This window comes from Balaenoptera physalus (assembly GCF_965194825.1).
Source record: "Balaenoptera physalus genome assembly, chromosome: X".
Lineage (NCBI taxonomy): Eukaryota > Metazoa > Chordata > Mammalia > Artiodactyla > Balaenopteridae > Balaenoptera > Balaenoptera physalus.
The window spans coordinates 64653931-64671126 of NC_138903.1; the positions used below are offsets into that span (position 1 = coordinate 64653931).

At 37.8% G+C, this 17196-nt stretch overlaps 1 pseudogene across 1 annotated transcript; it reads left to right on the forward strand.

Annotated features, from left to right (window-relative positions):
• Positions 1 to 12304: 12304 nt before the first annotated feature.
• On the forward strand, positions 12305 to 16489 carry LOC309653086 (MARCKS-related protein pseudogene; annotated as a pseudogene). The gene has a single exon. The product of its transcript is annotated as an MARCKS-related protein pseudogene (transcript).
• Positions 16490 to 17196: the final 707 nt, after the last annotated feature.

Genomic DNA, 17196 nt, shown 5'->3' on the forward strand with positions numbered 1-17196 from the left:
TCCGACAAACACACAGCAAACATCATTCTCAATGGTGAAAAACTGAAAGCTTTTCTTCTAAGATCAGGAACAAGACAAGGATGTCCACTCTCACCACTATTATTCAACATAGTTTTGGAAGTCCTAGCGATGGCAATCAGAGAAGAAAAAAAAACAAAACGAATACAAATTGGAAAAGAAGAAGTAAAACTGTCACTGTTTGCAGATAACATGATGCTATACATAGAGAATCCAGCTTTCTTTTGATTTTCATTTGCATGGAATATCTTTTTCCACCCCCTCACTTTCAGTCTGTATGTGTCCCTAGGTCTAAAGTGGGTCTCTTGTAGATAGCATATATACAGGTCTTGTTTTTGTATCCATTCAGCCAGTCTATGTCTTTTGGTTGGAGCATTTAATCCATTTACATTTAAGGTAATTATCAATATGTATGTTCCTATTACCATTTTCTTAATTGTTTTGGGTTTGTTTTTGTAGGTCCTTTCCTTCTCTTGTGTTTCCTGCCTAGAGTAGTTCCTTTAGCATTTATTGTTAAGCTGGTTTGTTGGTGCTGAATTCTCTTAACTTTTGCTTATCTGTAAAGGTTTTAATTTCTCCTTCAAATCTGAATGAGATACTTGCTGGGTAGAGTAATCTTGGTTGTAGGTTTTTCTCTTTCATCACTTTAAATATGTCCTGCCACTCCCTTCTGGCTTGCAGCGTTTCTGCTGAAAAATCAGCTGTTAACCTTATGGTGATCCCCTTGTATGTTATTTGTTGCTTTTCCCTTGCTTCTTTTAATATTTTTCTTTGTATTTAATTTTTGATAGTTTGATTAATATGTGTCTCTGTGTTTCTCTTTGGGTTTATCTTGTATGGTACTCTCTGTGCTTCCTGGACCTGATTGACTATTTTCTTTCCCATTTTAGGGAAGTTTTCGACTCTGATCTCTTCAGATATTTTCAGACCATTTCTTTTTCTCTTCTTCTTCTGGGACCCCTATAATTCGAATGTTGGTGTGTTTAATGTTGTCCCATAGATCTCTGAGACTGTCCTCAATGCTTTTCATTCTTTTTTCTTTATTCTGCTCCCTGGCAGTTATTTCCACCATTTTATCTTCCAGCTCACTTATCCATTCTTCTGCCTCAGTTACTCTCCTATTGATTCCTTGTATTTTTAATTTCAGTAATTGTGTTGTTCATCACTGTTTGTTTTCTCTTTAGCTCTTCTAGATCCTTGTTAAATGTTTCTTGTATTTTCTCCATTCTGTTTCTGAGATTTTGGATCATCTTTACTATCATTACTCTGAATTCTTTTTCAGGTACGTTGTCTATTTCATCTCCATTTATTTGTTCTTTAGGTTTTTACCTTGCTCCTTCATCTGTAACATATATTTTTGTCATTTCATTTTTTTTCTCCTTTTTTTTTTTTTTGATGGATGGTTCTGTATTCCTGTCTTACTGGTTGTTTTGCCTGAGCCTTCCAGCACTGGAGTTTGCAGGCAGTTGGGTAGAGCCCAGTCTTGGTGCTGAGATGAGGACCTCTTGGAGGCCTCATTCTAATTGGTATTCCCTGGGGTCTGAGGTTCTCTGTTAGTCCAGCAGTTTGGACTCGGAGCTCCCACCACAAGAGCTTGGGTCCAACCTCTGGCCTGGGAACCAAGGTCCCACAAGTTTCGTGGTATGGTTTAAAAAAAAGAAAAGGAAGAAAGGAAAAAGGAGCAGTACAATATCAAAGAATAAAATACAAAATAAAATTAGAAAGATAAAAAATATATTAGGAAAAATAAAACTATAATTGAACAACCACAACAAGGTAAAATAAAACCACAACAGAAAACAGAAAGAAAAAAAAAAACAAGTGCAGGGCAGGGAACAAGCCAAAAGGAGAGAACAATAACAAAGTATAAAGAATAAAATAAAATTAGAAGATTAAAAGATTTATTAGGAAAAATAAAAATATAAAAGAATCAACAGCAATGAATCAACAAGGTAAAAGAGAACCCCAATCTGAAAGAGGAAAAAGGAAAAAAGAGGTCTCTACATCAGGGGTGGGTCCTCGTGGATACCCTGGAAGCTTTGGCCAACTATTAGAACTGGAGTGGGCATGAGCCAGGGGAAGTCCCTGGGGAGTGCTGAACTGAGGCAGCCTTGGCAGGGTGGCTTGAGCTGAAGTGGGCCTGGGCTGGTGGTGGTCCCCAGAGACTGCTGTTCCTGAGTCCCACCTTGGTGGGAAGGCTGCAGATGGAGTGGGCCTGGGCCAGGGTAATTCCCTGGGGAGTGCCACATTGGGGCCACCTTGGCAGGATAGCTGGGGCTGGGGTGGGCCTTGGCTGGGGGCAGTCTCAGGAAGTGTTGCACCAAGGCCTCCATGGCAGAACAGCTGGAGCTGGATCAGGCACAGGCCTGGGAGTGTCTGGGGGCATACTTCACCTGAGGCTGCCTTGGTGGGATGGCTGGAGCTGGAGTGGGCATGGGCCTGGGGGAGTACCTGGGGAACTCAAACAATGCCATTCACTGATACCTCCAACCCTGGAGAAGATTCCAACAGTTCCCTGCCCATTCAGCCAAAGTTCCAGGGTTAGTGTATAGATTTCCTTCCCTTTTAGTCTAGGTACCCTTTAAATTGCTGTTTTTTCACTGTGTCCCAAGGTGGGTGAGTCTGTGCCCTGGCCCCTCAGCAATATCCCTCCCTACTACAGGTCTCTACATCAGGGGTGGGTCCTCGTGGATACTATATTCCCATCTCTCCTACCCATTTCTATGTGATCCTTCTCTATGCAGTAGCTGTTCAATCAATCAGTTGTTCTTCAGGAGGAATTGCTCTATATGTGAGGAGGCGACCTCAGGGTCTTCCTATGCTATCACCTTGGACCCCTCTTTCAGAAGTGTTGCACTTTTTTGTTAAATTGATTCCTAAATATTTTATTCTTTTTTATGCCATTGTAAATAGAATTTTCTTTCAGATTTTTTACTAGTGTATAGAAATAAAATTGATTTTTATATGTTGATTTTTGTATCTTGTAACTTTGCTGAAATTGTTTATTACTTCCAATATGTTTTTATTGGATTCCATACGATATTCTAAATATAAGCTCATGTCATCTACAAATACAGTTTTACCCCTTCTTTTCTAATCTGGACACCTTTAAATTCTTTTTCTTGCCTAACTGCCTTGCCTAGAACCTACAGTAAAAAGTTGAATAAGAATAGCAATGGTATATATCCTTGTTCCTAGTTGTAGCTAGAACACATTCCGTCTTTCAGCAGTGAATATGATATAAACTGTGGATTTTTCATTGACATCCTTTGTCAGGTCGAGGAAGTTCACCTCTCTATAGTTTGTTGAGTGTGTGTGTGTGTGTGTGTGTGTTTTTTAATCATGAAAGAATGCTGGATTTTATCAAATGCTTTTTCTGCATCAATTGAGATGATCATATCGTTTTTTTTCCTTCATTCGATTAGTGTGTTGTATTACCTTGATTGCTTTTTCATACAATAAACCAACATTACATTCCTGGAATAAATCCCCATTGGTCATAGTTTATTATCTTTTTTAATGTTGCTGGATTCAGCTTGTTACTACTGTTTCAAAAATGTTTACCTCTGTATTCATATGGAATATTCGTCTACAGTTTTCCTTTGCTTGAGATCCCTTTGTCTTGTTTTGGTATCAGGGTAACAATGGCCTCATAGAATGAGTTTGGAAGTGTTAGCTCTTTTATATTTTTGAACAGTTTGTAAAGATTGATATTAGTTCCACTTTAAAGGTTTGGTGGAATTCACCAGAGAAGTCATGGGCATGGGCTTTTTTTTGTGGATAGTTTTCAATTTCTAATTCAATCTCTTTAGTTTTTATGGGTCTATTTCTATTTTCCCTTGAGTCAGTTTTGGTACATTCTGACTTTCTAGTAATTTTTCCACTTCATATAAGTTATTAACTTGCTGAAATACAGTTTATAATATTCCCTTATAATCATTTTATTTCTGTAATATTGGTAGTAATGTTTTCCATTTTATTACTGATTTTGTTCTCTCCTTTAATTGCTAAGTCTAGCTAAAAATTTGTCAATTAAGTTGATCTTTTCGAAGAAACAACTTTTGGTGTCATTGATGGTCCCTATTAATTTTCTACATTAATTTTCCCTAAAATCTTTATTATTTTCTTTTTTCTGCTTGCTTTAGGCTATTTTACTCTTCTCTTTCCAGTGTCTTAAATTGGAAGGTTAGGTTATTGGCTTGAAATCTTTCTTCTTTTATAATATAGGTATTTTCAGTTACAAATTTTCCTCTAATTACTGCTTTCATTGAATTCCATTAGTTTTGTTATGTTGTGTATTCATTTTCACTCATCTCAAAGTATCTTCTAATTTCCTTTCTGATTTCTTCTTTGGTCCATTGGTTATTTGGGAATGTGTTGTTTAGAACCCACATAGTTGTGGATTTCCAAAATTTCTGTTGTTGATTTCTAATTTCATATCATTGTGGTTGAAGAACATACATTGTATGATTTCAGTTCCTTAAAAATCACTGAGATTTATTTTATGCCCTACTTTGTGGTCTTGTAGAATGTTCCATGTGCACTTGAGAAGAAGGGTTTATCTACCGTTGTTGAGTAGAGTTCTGTTGTTCTGTAGATATCTGTTATGTCTAGTTGATTTACACTGTTGTTCAAGTCTTCTATTTCCTTGTTGATATTCTGCCTAATTGTTCTATCCATTTTTGAAAGCGTAGTATTGAAAACCTCAAATATTATCATTAAATTGTCCATTTTTTCCTTCATTTTTGTCACTGGTTGCTTCCTGTATTTTGTAGCTCTCTTGTTAAGTGTATATATGTTTATAATATCTTCCCGATGTATTGACCTGTTTATCATTATAGAATGTCCCTCTTTATCTTAGTAGCAGTTTTTTTGTTTGTTTTAAAGCCACTCCAGGTTTCTTATGGCTGCTGTTTGCATGATATGGCTTTTTCTGTCCTTTATCTTCAACCTATTTGTATCCTTGAATCTATTGTGTCTACTGTAGACAGTATATAGTAGGTTCTTTTCTTTTTTCAACCTGACAATCTCCTTTGATTGGATTGTTTAATCTATTTGCATTTAATGTTAAGTTTGATATAGTTGGATTCACTTCTGCCATTTTACTTTTTGTTTTCTATATGTCCCAAGTCTTTTTTTGTTCCTCTTTCTTCTTTACTTCTTTACCTATTTTGTATTAGGTAAATATTTTCTAATGTAATATTTAAATTCCTTTAACATTTTATGCACTGTATTTTTTTTTTACTTTTTTTTTAAGAGTATTAGTCATTTTTTTTTTTTTTTGTCTGTGTTAGGTCTTCATTTCTGTGCGAGGGCTTTCTCTAGTTGTGGCAAGCAGGGGCCACGCTTCATCGCGGTGCATGGGCCTCTCACTATCGCGGCCTCTCTTGTTGTGGAGCACAGGCTCCAGACGCGCAGGCTCAGCAATTGTGGCTTACGGGCCCAGTTGCTCCGTGGCATGTGGGATCTTCCCAGACCAGGGCTCAAACCCATGTCCCCTGCATTGTCAGGCAGATTCTCAACCACTGCGCCACCAGGGAAGCCCTGCACTGTATTTTTGACTCATTTTCTCAGTGTTTGCTTTGGGGCTTATACATCTGAAATTATGGAAATCTATTTTATATTTATATTAACTTAATTCCAGTGAGATACACAAATGATACTCTTATGCAGCTCAGCTCTCTTGTCTCCTTTTGTGTCCTATTATTGTTATACATATTGCATCTATGTATTTTATAAAAACAACAATATTTTGTTATAACTTGTATCATATACTTTTATGTCTTTTTAAAAGCTGAGGATAGAAAGAAGTATATATTGATACTTTCTTATATTAACTTTCTTATTTATCATTTCTGGTTCTCTTCATTTGTTCCTCTGGATTTGAGTTACAGTCTGGTATCATTTAGCTACTCAAATGAAACTTTGTCCTTAATCACCTCCCTTACATTGTTATTGCCAAATATATTTCTATATAGAATCACCAATACAATTATATAACAATTGTTTTATACAATTGATGTTTAAATCAGTCAAGAGAAGAAAGGAGTGGAAATATTTACACTGTCTTTTGGAATTGCTAACATAATTACTTTTACTGCACTCTCTTTTTTTTTAATGTGAATTTGAATTGTGTCTGTGTTTATGTGTTTTGTTAGTTTCCTATTGCTGCTGTAACAAATTACCACAAATTTAGTGACTTAAAACAACACAAATTTGTTCTCATATTTCTGGAGATCAGAATTCTAAAATCAAGGTTTCAGGGGGCTCTGTTCCTTCTGGAATTCAGGAGAGAATCCTTTATTTTATCTTCTAAAGACTGCTTGTATCCTTGATTCTTTACTCCTTCCTCATATTACTGCAGCTTCTTGCTTCCACTGTCACATTTCTTATTATCTTTGACTTTCTTGACTTACTTTTACAAGGACTCTTGTGATTATATCTGGCTTACCCATATATTCCTGAATAATCTCCCCATCTCAAGATCATTAACTTAATCACACATACAAAGTATCTTACCATGTAAGATAACATATTAACAGATTCTGGGAATTAGGACACGGACATATTTGGGGAGCCCATTATTCAGCCTATCACACTTGCTCTCAGCTTGAAGAATTTCCTTTATTATTTCTTATAAGGAGGGTCTGTTGTCAGTGAATTCTCTCAGTCTTTGTTTTCTAGGACTGTCTTTATTTCACCTTCATTTTTAAGAGATAGTTTTGAGAGATAAAGGTTACTGTTTGATGGGTTTTTTTCTTTCAGCACTTTGAGTATGTCATTCCACTGTCTCCTGGCCTCCATTTTTTCTGATTACTAGAGAGCTATGAATGTTACTGGGGTTACACATTGTACATGACAAGTTGTTTTTCTCTTGCTCCGTTCAAAATTTTCTCTTTGTTTTAGGATTTCAATATTTCTCTATGATGTGTCTGGCTGTATATTACTTTGTGTTTATCCTACTTAAGATGATGAATATAGAGTATCCTATATATTAATCTTTGATCTATCAGCTAAACAAAACCAAACTACTTTTCTGTTAATTGCAGGAATACTCAGTGCATTTGTTTATTTAAGTAAACTTTACATAACATAAATTTCACCATTTTTACCATCTTAAAGTCAACAAATCAGTGGTTTTTAGAACATTTACATTGTTGTAGAATTATCACCACAGTTTAATTTCAGAGCATTTTCATCACTGCCCCTCCAAAATACCTCATACTCATTAAGCAGTCACTACCTATTTCCCCTTCCCCCCAGTCTCTGACAACCAGTAATCTACTTTGTCTTTATTAATTTGACCTATTCTGAACATTTCATATATAAATGAAATCATATATGGACTTTTGTATCTGGCTTCTTTCACTCACCATAAAGTATTTGAGGTTCATCTTTGTTGTACCATATATCAGTATTTCTTTCTTTTTATGGGTGAATAATATTCCACTGTATGGATTTACATTTTGTTTATCCATTCATTAGTGGATGGAAATATGGATTGTTTTCAATTTTTGCTAATGTGAATAGTGCTACTATGAACATTTGTCTACAACTATTTCTTTGAACACCAGTTTTCAATTCTGGGTACATATGTAGGAGTGGAATTGCTGAGTCATATGACCATGCTATGTTTAACTTTTTGAGGAACAGCTAAAAGGTTTTCCATAAGACCTACAATATTTAACATACATACCAGCAATGTATGAGTGTATCAATTCTTCCATGTCCTTGTCAACACTTGCTTTCTTCTGTTTTCTTTATTATAGCCATCCTACTGTGTGTGAAGTAACATCTCACTGTGGTTTCAACTTGCATTTCCCTAATGACTAATGATGTGGAACATGTTTTCATGTGCTTATTTGCCATTTGTATATCTTCTTTAGAGAAATGTTTATTCAATTCCTTTGCTCACTTTTTAATTTGGTAGTTTTTCTTTTATTTTCTGAGTTGTAAGTGTTTATTATATATAAGAGATACTAAACCCTTGTCAAATGTAGGGTTTGCAAATATTTCCACTCATTCTGTAGGTCTTATTTTTTCTTGACATCATCCTTTGATACAAAAACATTCTTTTTTCTTTTTTTACTGTTTATTTTTTACTTTTATATACTTTTAAAGATTACACTCCATTTACAATTATTACAAAATATTGACTATATTCCCTGTGTTGTACAATACATCATTGTAGCCTATCTTACCCCCAATAGTTTGTACCTCCCAATCCCCCACCCCTATATTGCCCCTCCCCCCCCACTGGTGACCACTGGTTTGTTCTCTATATCTGTGAGTCTGCTTCTTTTTTTTGTTGTATTCACTAGTTTGTTGTATTTTTTTAGATTCCACATATAAGTGATATCATACAGTATTTGTCTGTCTCTAATTTATTTCACTTAGCATAATGCCCTCCAAGTCTATCCATGTTGCTGCAAATGGGAAATCTTTAATCTTTTTTATGGCTGAGTAGTATTCCATTGCATATATATATACCACATCTTCTTTATCCATTCATCTGTTGATGGACACTTGGGTTGCTTCTATATCTTGGCAATTATAAATACTGCTACTATGAATATTGGGGTGCATGTATCTTTTTGAATTAGTGTTTTTGTTTTTTTCAGATATATACCCAAGAGTGGGTATATCATTTGATATATGATATATCATATGGTAGATCTATTTTTAGTTTTTTGAGAAACCGTAGTGGCTACACCAATTTACATTCCCAACCAACAGTGTACGAGGGTTCCCTTTTTTCCACATCCTCACCAACTTTTGTTATTTGGATACACAAACATTCTTAATTTTGCTGAACTCCAATTTATCTGTTTTTCTTTTGTTGCTTGTCCTTTTGGTGTCAGATCTAAGAATCCATTGCCAAATCCAAGTTCATTAAGATTTACCTGGATATCTTCTTCTAAATTTTGTTATACTTTTAGCTCTTTTATTTAAGTCTTTGGTCCATTTTGAGTTAATTTTGAATAGGGTATGAGGTAAGAGTCCAGTTCCATCGTTTTCAAGGGTATAGCCAGTTATCCCAACACCATTTGTTGATGGTTCGATGGTTTAATGGTCTTGGCACCCTGTGAAAACTCAATTGACCACAGACGTATGGGTTTGTTTCTGGATTCTCAATTCTATTCCATTGATCTACATGTCTATTCTTATGCCTGTATTACCGTGATTTGATTACTGAGCTTTGTAGTAAGTTTTAAAATCAAGAATTATGGGTACTCTAACTACATTCTATTTCAGCATTGTGTTGACTGTTTGGGGTCCCTGACAATTCCATATGAATTTTAGGATCAGCTTGTCCTTTTTTGTAAAAATGACAGTAGAGATTTTTATACAGATTGCATTGAATCTGTAGATCACTTTGGGAAGTAGTACCATCTACAATATTAACTCTTACAATCCATAATCATTGGATGTCCTTCCATTTATTTAGACCTTATTTAATTTCTTTCACTGTTATGTAGTATCCAATTTACAAGTCTTGCATCTCCTTGATTAAATTTATTCCTAAATATTGTATATTGTATATTGAGCCACCTTGCATTCCTAGGATAAATTCTACTTGTTCATGGTGAATAATTCTTTTAACATACTGTTAGATTCCATTTACTGGAATTTCATTGAAGATTTTTGCATCTATATTCATAAAGGGTATTGGTCTATAGTTTTCTTTTGATGCCACTGTTTAGCTTTGGTATCAGATAAATACTGGCTTCATGGAACAAGTTAGTGTTCCAATCACTTCTGTTATTTGAAATTGAGAAGGATTGAGGTTAATTCTTTATTAAACAATTGATAAGCCAATATTGATTTGTGTTTTTTGATTTCTTACATTAGAGTTTTGTAGTTTTTCTCATAAGATTTTTCCCATATTTTATTAGATTTATACCTAAGTATTTCACTTTGTTGTTGCTAATGTAAATGACATTGTACTTATATTTTAAAATTCCAGTTGTTCATAATTGGTCTCTAAGAAAGGAACTGGCAGTTGTATATTAACCTTCTATCTGAAACATTCCTGTGATGGCTTATTAGTTCCTGGAGATATTTTGTTGATTCTTTGACATTTTTCTACACAAAGAGTCATATAATATTGAGGTAATTTTTAATTTCCTTCTTCCAAACTGTACATGTTTCCTTTTCTTCTCTTGCTAGCTAGGGATTCCAGTATGATTTTGAGTACGAGTGGTGAAGGTAGAAATCCTCACAGCTCTAATATTTATTATTTCTTTTATTCTGCTTATATTGAATTTAATTTGTTCTTATTTTTCTAGTTTCCTGAAGTGGAAGATTAGATTATTTATTTTAGCTATTTCTTCTTTTCTAATGAAGAAATAGCTAAATTAATTCTTCTTTTCTAATTCACTTTTCCCTCTAAACACTACTTTTTCTGCATCCTGGAAATTTCAATGAGTTGTATTTTCATTTTCATGTAGTTTAAAATATATTTTATTGTGGTAAAAATACTTAACATGAGATCTAACCTGCTAAATTTTTAAGTATGCAATACATTATTGTTAACAACAAGTGCAATCTAGAGATAGCATGTCTCTAGAAATTATTTATCTTGCATAAATGGAGTTTTATATGCTTTGAACAGCAATTCCCTGTTTCTTCCCCTTTGCCCCTGCATCTATCATTTTACTCACTCTTTCTGAGTTTGAATATTTTAGAGACCTCGTTTAAGTGGAATGATGCAGTATTTGTCCTTTTGTGACTGGTGTATTTCACTTAGAATATCCTCCAGTTTCATCCATGCTGTTGAATATGGCAGGATTTTCTTCCATTGTAGAAAGAATAGCATGCTGTTGTATGTATATATTATATTTTCCTTATCCATTCATCTGTCAATAGGCATTTAGGTTGTTTCCATATCTTGGCTATTGCAAATAATGCTGCAATAAACATGGGAGTGAATATATCTCCTGCAGATCCTGATTTAAATTCTCTTGGATATTTACCCAGAAGTGAGATTGCTGGGTCATATGGTAATTCTATTTTTAATTTTTTGAGAAAACCGCATACTGTTTTCTGTAGAAGTTGCACCATTTTACATTCCCACCAACCACATACAATGGTTCCAATTTCTACACATCATGACAAAATTATCTTTTGCTTTAAAAAAAAATAATAGCCATTCTAAGGGATATGAAGTGGTATCTCATTGTGATTTTGATCTAAAAAAATATCATAGTCATCCTAACAGATGTGAGGTGACATTTCATTGTGGTTTTGAACTTCCCTGATAATTAGAGATGCCAAGCACCTTTTCATATACCTGTTTGACATTTGTATGTCTTCTTTGGACACGTTTCAAGTGCTTTGCCCCTATTTTAATCAGGTTGTTTGTTTTTATGCTATTGAGTTGTAGGAGTTTCCTATATATTTTGGCTATTAACCCATTATCAGACATATGGTTTGCAAATATTTTCTCCCACTCTGTTGGTTTTTTCCTTACACATTTTGACTATTGTGTGAATAATGTTGTTATGAACATGGTTTTACAAATATCTTTTCAAGTCCCTGGTTTCAATTCTGGATATATACGCAGAGGTGGAATTGCTGGATCATATTATACAATAATTCTTTTTTTTTTTTTGAGGAACTGCCATACTATTTCCCACAGTGGCTGTATAATTTTACATTCCCTTCATTAATGCACAAGTGTTCCTGTTTCTCCACATCCTTGTCAACACTTGTTATTTACTTTTTTTTAAAAAGTCATCATAATGGATGAGAAGTGGTATTTCATTGTGGTTTTATTACATTTCCCTAATAATTCGTGATGTTGGGCATCTTTTCATTGGCTTAATGGACATTTGTATATCTTCCTAGGAGAACTGTCTATTTAATCTCTTTCTTCATTTTTCAATTGGGTTTTTTCTGTTTGTTGTTGAGTTGTGGAAGTTCTTTATATATTTTTTTTAATGGATTTTTTTTTTAAGTTTTGTTTTTTGTTTTTTGTTTTTAAAGGAACTCCTTTATTTATTTATTTATTTATTTTTGGCTGTGTTGGGTCTTCGTTTCTGTGCGAGGGCTTTCTCTAGTTGCGGCAAGTGGGGTCCACTCTTCATCGCAGTGCGCAGGCCTCTCACTATCGCGGCCTTTCTTGTTGTGGAGCACAGGCTCCAGATGCGCAGGCTCAGTAGTTTGTGGCTCACGGTCCTAGTTGCTCCGTGGCATATGGGATCTTCCCAGGCCAGGGCTCGAACCCATGTCCCCTGCATTGGCAGGCAGACTCTCAACCACTGCGCCACCAGGGAAGCCCTATATATTCTTAATATTAACTCCTACTAAGCTATTTGATCTGCATACATTTTTCTCCCGCTTCACTGGTCGCCTCTTTACTCTGTTGTTAGTGTCCTTTAATGCACAAAAGCTTTTTAAAATTTTAATGTAGTGTAATTTATCCATTTTTCTTTTGTTGCCTATGCTTTTGGTGTCATACCCAAGAAATCATTTTCAAATCCAGTATCATGACAATTTCCCCCTATATTTTCTTTTTTTTAAATTTTATTTATGTTTTTGGCTGTGTTGGGTCTTCGTTGCTGTGTGTGTTTCTCTGGTTGCGGAGAGTGGGGTCTACTCTTCGTGGCGGTGCACGGGCTTCTCATCGCAGTGGCTTCTCTTGTTGCGGAGCACGGGCTCTAGGCCCACAGGCTTCAGTAGTTGTGGTGCAAGGGCTTAGTTGCTCCACAGCATGTGGGATCTTCCTGGACCAGGGATCAAATCTGTGTCCCCTGCATTGGCAGGCAGATTCTTAACCACTGCGCCACCAGGGAAGTCCCCTCCCCCTATATTTTCTCCTGAAAATTTCATAATTTTAGCTCTTACATTTCCATCTTTAATCCATCTTAAATTAATTTTCATATGTGGTGTAAGGACCCAATTTTATCCTTTTGCATGTGGATATCCAGCTTTCCCAACACCATTTGTTGGAAAAATGTCCTTCCTCCATTGAATGAACTTGGCACCTTTTTGGAAAATCATTTGGTCATATATGCAATGCTTTATTTCTGGACTCCCAATTCTATTCCATTGGTTTGTATATCTGTCTTTATGTCATTACCACACTCTTTTTTTTTAAACAACTTTATTGGAGTATAATTGCTTTACAATGTTGTATTAGTTTCTGCTGTATAACAAAGTGAATCAGCTATATATGTACATATATCCCCATATCCCCTCCCTCTTACGTCTCCCTCCCACCCTCCCTATCCCACCCCTCTAGGTGGTCACAAAGCACTGAGCTGTTCTCCCCTTGAGATGTAGCTGCCTCCCACTAGCTATCTGTTTTACATTTGGTAGTGTATATATGTCAATGCTACTCTCTCACTTAGTCCCAGCTTACCCTTCCCACTCCCTGGGTCCTCAAGTCCATTCAAGCCTCTTAGGGAAAGGAGGGCATTTAAAAGCAACTACGTATACACTTCCCAATTTCAAAACTTACCACACTCTTTTGATTAGTGTAGTTTTGTAGTAAACTTTGAAATTGGGAAGTGTATACGTAGTTGCTTTTAAATGCCTTCCTTTCCCTAAGAAGCTTACCCCTGTTTCTATTGTGCCTTAGCTGTTCTGTATTCCTCAATCAATAATCTCTTGCGTGGGCATTCTGGTGAGGAGCAGAGAAGTGGCGGGCACAGCTAGTCGGTGAGGTGTGGAGCCGGGGTGCAGCTCATTTTCCCACACACACACCCTTCCCCCTCAGGTGCAAGCCCCTCCCCTCTGCCGGCCTGGCCCGCCTGACCAAACTATCCCTTATGGCGTGAGCAGGGGGTGGCTCCTGGTGCCCCTCAGCAGAACCCCCACCATGGGCAACCAGAGCTCCAAGGCTCCCTGGGGCGACGTGACCGCCGAGGAAGCAGCAAGCACTTCCCCCGCTAAGGTCAATGGATGGGAGAATGGCCACGTGAAAAGCAATGGAGACTTATCCCCCAAAGGTAGAGGGGGGTCGCCCCCACCCTGTGAACGGAACAGAGGAGGAAGCCGGGGCCACTGGCGATGCCATCGAGCTGGAACCCCCTAGCCAGGGTTCTGAGGTCAAGGGGGAGCTTCCCCCTGCCCCCCAACCCCCCGCCAAGGAGACCCCCAAGAAGAAGAAGAAATTCTCTTTCAAGAAGCCTTCTAAATTGAGAGGCCTGTCCTTCAAGAGAAATCGGAAGGAGGGGGCTGGGTGGATCCGTCTGCCTCGTCACCCACAGAGGAAGGGGAGGAGCAGGGGGGTTCGGTGCCTGCAGTGAGGAAGGCACTGCCCAGGGAGGGAAGGCTGCCTCCACCCCTAAGAGCCAGGAGCCCCAGGCCAAAGGGGCAGAGGCTAGTGCTTCCTCCAAGGGAGGAGGAGACACAGAAGAGGCAGGGCCCCAGGCGCAGAGCCATCCACTCCCTCTGGGCCAGAGAGTGGCCTTACACCAGCGAGCGAGCAGAATGAGTAGCTGGGTGGGGGCAGGTGGGTGATCTCTAAGCTGCAAAAACTGTGCTGTCCTTGTGAGGTCACTGCCTGGACCTGGTGCCCTGGCTGCCTTCCTGCGCCCAGAAAGGAAGGGGCTGTTGCCCCGCTAGCCACGTTCCCTCTCCTCCTCTCCCTATGTGGATTCTCCCATCATCCATCTGGTCTTCCTCTTAAGGCCAGTTGAAGATGGTCCCTTTCAGTTTCCCAAGTTAGGTTAGTGATGTGAAATGCTCCTGCCCCTGGCCCTACCCCTTCCCTGTCCCCACCCATGCATAAGGCAGTTGCTGGTTTTCTTCCCCAATTCTTTTCCAAGTAGGCTTTGTTTACTCCCCAAATCCCTGAGCCACGTGTGGGGGTGCCTACACTCCCAAACCCTGAGTGTCCAGCCTTCCCCTGTTGAGTTTTTAGTCTCTTGTGCTGTGCCTAGTGGCACCTAAGCTGGAGAGGACACTGCCCCTGTCTAGGTTTTTATAAATGTATTACTCAAGTTCAGACCTCCAGCTTGTGAATCAACTGTATCTCTTTTTTTAACTTGGTAATCAAGTATTAAGCTTTCGGGTTGGGGGGAGTTCTGTAATGTGAAACAACTTCTTGTTGTCTTTTTTCCCCTCCCATTGTTGTAAATAACTTTTAATGGCCAAACCTCAGATTTGTACTTTTTTTTTCTAACTTTTAAAACCATTCTCTTCCACCTGGTTTTACTGTAACATTTGGGAAAGGAATAAATGGCCCTTTAAAAAAAATCTCTTGCATAGTAGCTGATACTATGGTGGTAATCATTTTGCATTTATAAATGTATCAAATCAGCACGTTGTACACCTTAAACTTACACAATGTTATGTGTCAATTATATCTCAATAAAGCTGGGAAAAAATCCCCACAAAATAATCTTTTGCATACAGGCATCTGGTGGATTTTCATTAGCCATGCTCTCAGCTTCCCAAGGCTACCCTTAGCCTGAGATCCAAGCTATTTTCTGTCCTTTGAACTCTGAGTTAAGCATTGTAGATATCATTCCCTTACACAGTGCGCAGACAGTTTAGAACATAGCAAATTCAGTCGAACTTTCTCTACTTCACTAAAAGTAACAAGGGATAAGACTATTGCTTCTCCCATCTGCGCTACGCTGTGCAAGGCAGGGATGGAACACGGACAAGTAAAGATTCCACAAAATTCCCTGCCATTTTAAATGTGGCTTTTGTCTTTAAAATTTTTTTATGCAATTTTTAAAGGTTGCTTTCCATTTACAGTTATTGCAAAATATTGGCTGTATTCCCTGTGTTATACAATACATCATTGTAACCTATCTTAAACCCAATAGCTTGTACTTCCCACTCCCTAATCCCTATATTGCCCCTCACCCCTCCCCTCTGATAACCACTGGTTTGTTCTCTATGAGCATGCTTCTTTTTTTGTTATATTCACAAGTTTGTTGTATTTTTTTTTAGATTCTACATATAAGTGATATCATACAGTATTTGTATTTCTCTGTCCGACTTATTTCATTTAGAATAATGCCCTCCAAGTCCATCCATGTTGCTGCAAATGGCAAAATTTCATTTTTTTTTTATGACCGAGTAGTATTCCACTGTGTGTGTGTGTGTGTGTGTGTGTGTGTGTGTATACACCACATCTTCTTTATCCATTCATCTGTTGATGGACATTTAGGTTGCTTCCATATCTTGGCAATTGTAAATAACGTTGCTATGAATATTGAGATGCATGTATCTTTTCCAATCAGTGTTTTTGTTTTTTTCAAATATACACCCAGGAGTGGAATTGCTGGGTCATATGGTAAATCTATTTTTAGATTTTTTGAGAAACCTCCATACTGTTTCCATAGTGGCTGCACAAATTTACATTCCTACAAACAGTGGGAGGGTTCCCACTGTTGAGGGTTCCCTTTTCTCCACATCCTCACCAACATTCTTTATTGTGTTCTTTTTGATGATAGCCATTCAGACAGGTGCAAGGTGATATCTCACTGTGGGGTTTTTTTGTTTTTTTTTTTAATTTATTTATTATTTATTTATTTTTTTAAATTTTTGGCTGTGTTGGGTCTTCATTTCTGTGCGAGCTCTTTCTCTAGTTGCGGCAAGCAGGGGCCACTCCTCATTGCGATGTGCAGGCCTCTCACTATCGCGGCCTCTCTTGTTGTGGAGCACAGGCTCCAGACGCGCAGGCTCAGCAATTGTGGCTCACGGGCCTAGTTGCTCTGCGGCATGTGGGATCTTCCCAGACCAGGGCTCGAACCCGTGTCCCCTGCATTGGCAGGCAGACTCTCAACCACTGTGCCACCAGGGAAGCCCCTCACTGTGGTTTTGATTTGCATTTCCCTGATCATTAGCGATGTTGAGCATCTTTTCATGTGCCTGTTGGCCATCTGCATTTCTTCTTTGGAAAAATGTCTACTCAGTTCTGCCCATTTTTTAATTCAGTTGTTTGTTTTTGTTTTTGTTTTAATTAATTAATTAATTTATTTATTTATTTTTGTCTGTGTTGGGTCTTCGTTTCTGTGTGAGGGCTTTCTCTAGTTGCGGCGAGCAGGGGCCACTCTTCATCGCGGTGCACGGGCCTCTCACTACCACGGCCTCTCTTGTTGGGAGCATAAGCTTCAGATGCGCAGGCTCAGTAGTTGTGGCTCACGGGCTTAGCTGCTCTGCGGCATGTGAGATCTTCCCAGACCAGGGCTCGAACCCGTGTCCTAGTTTTAA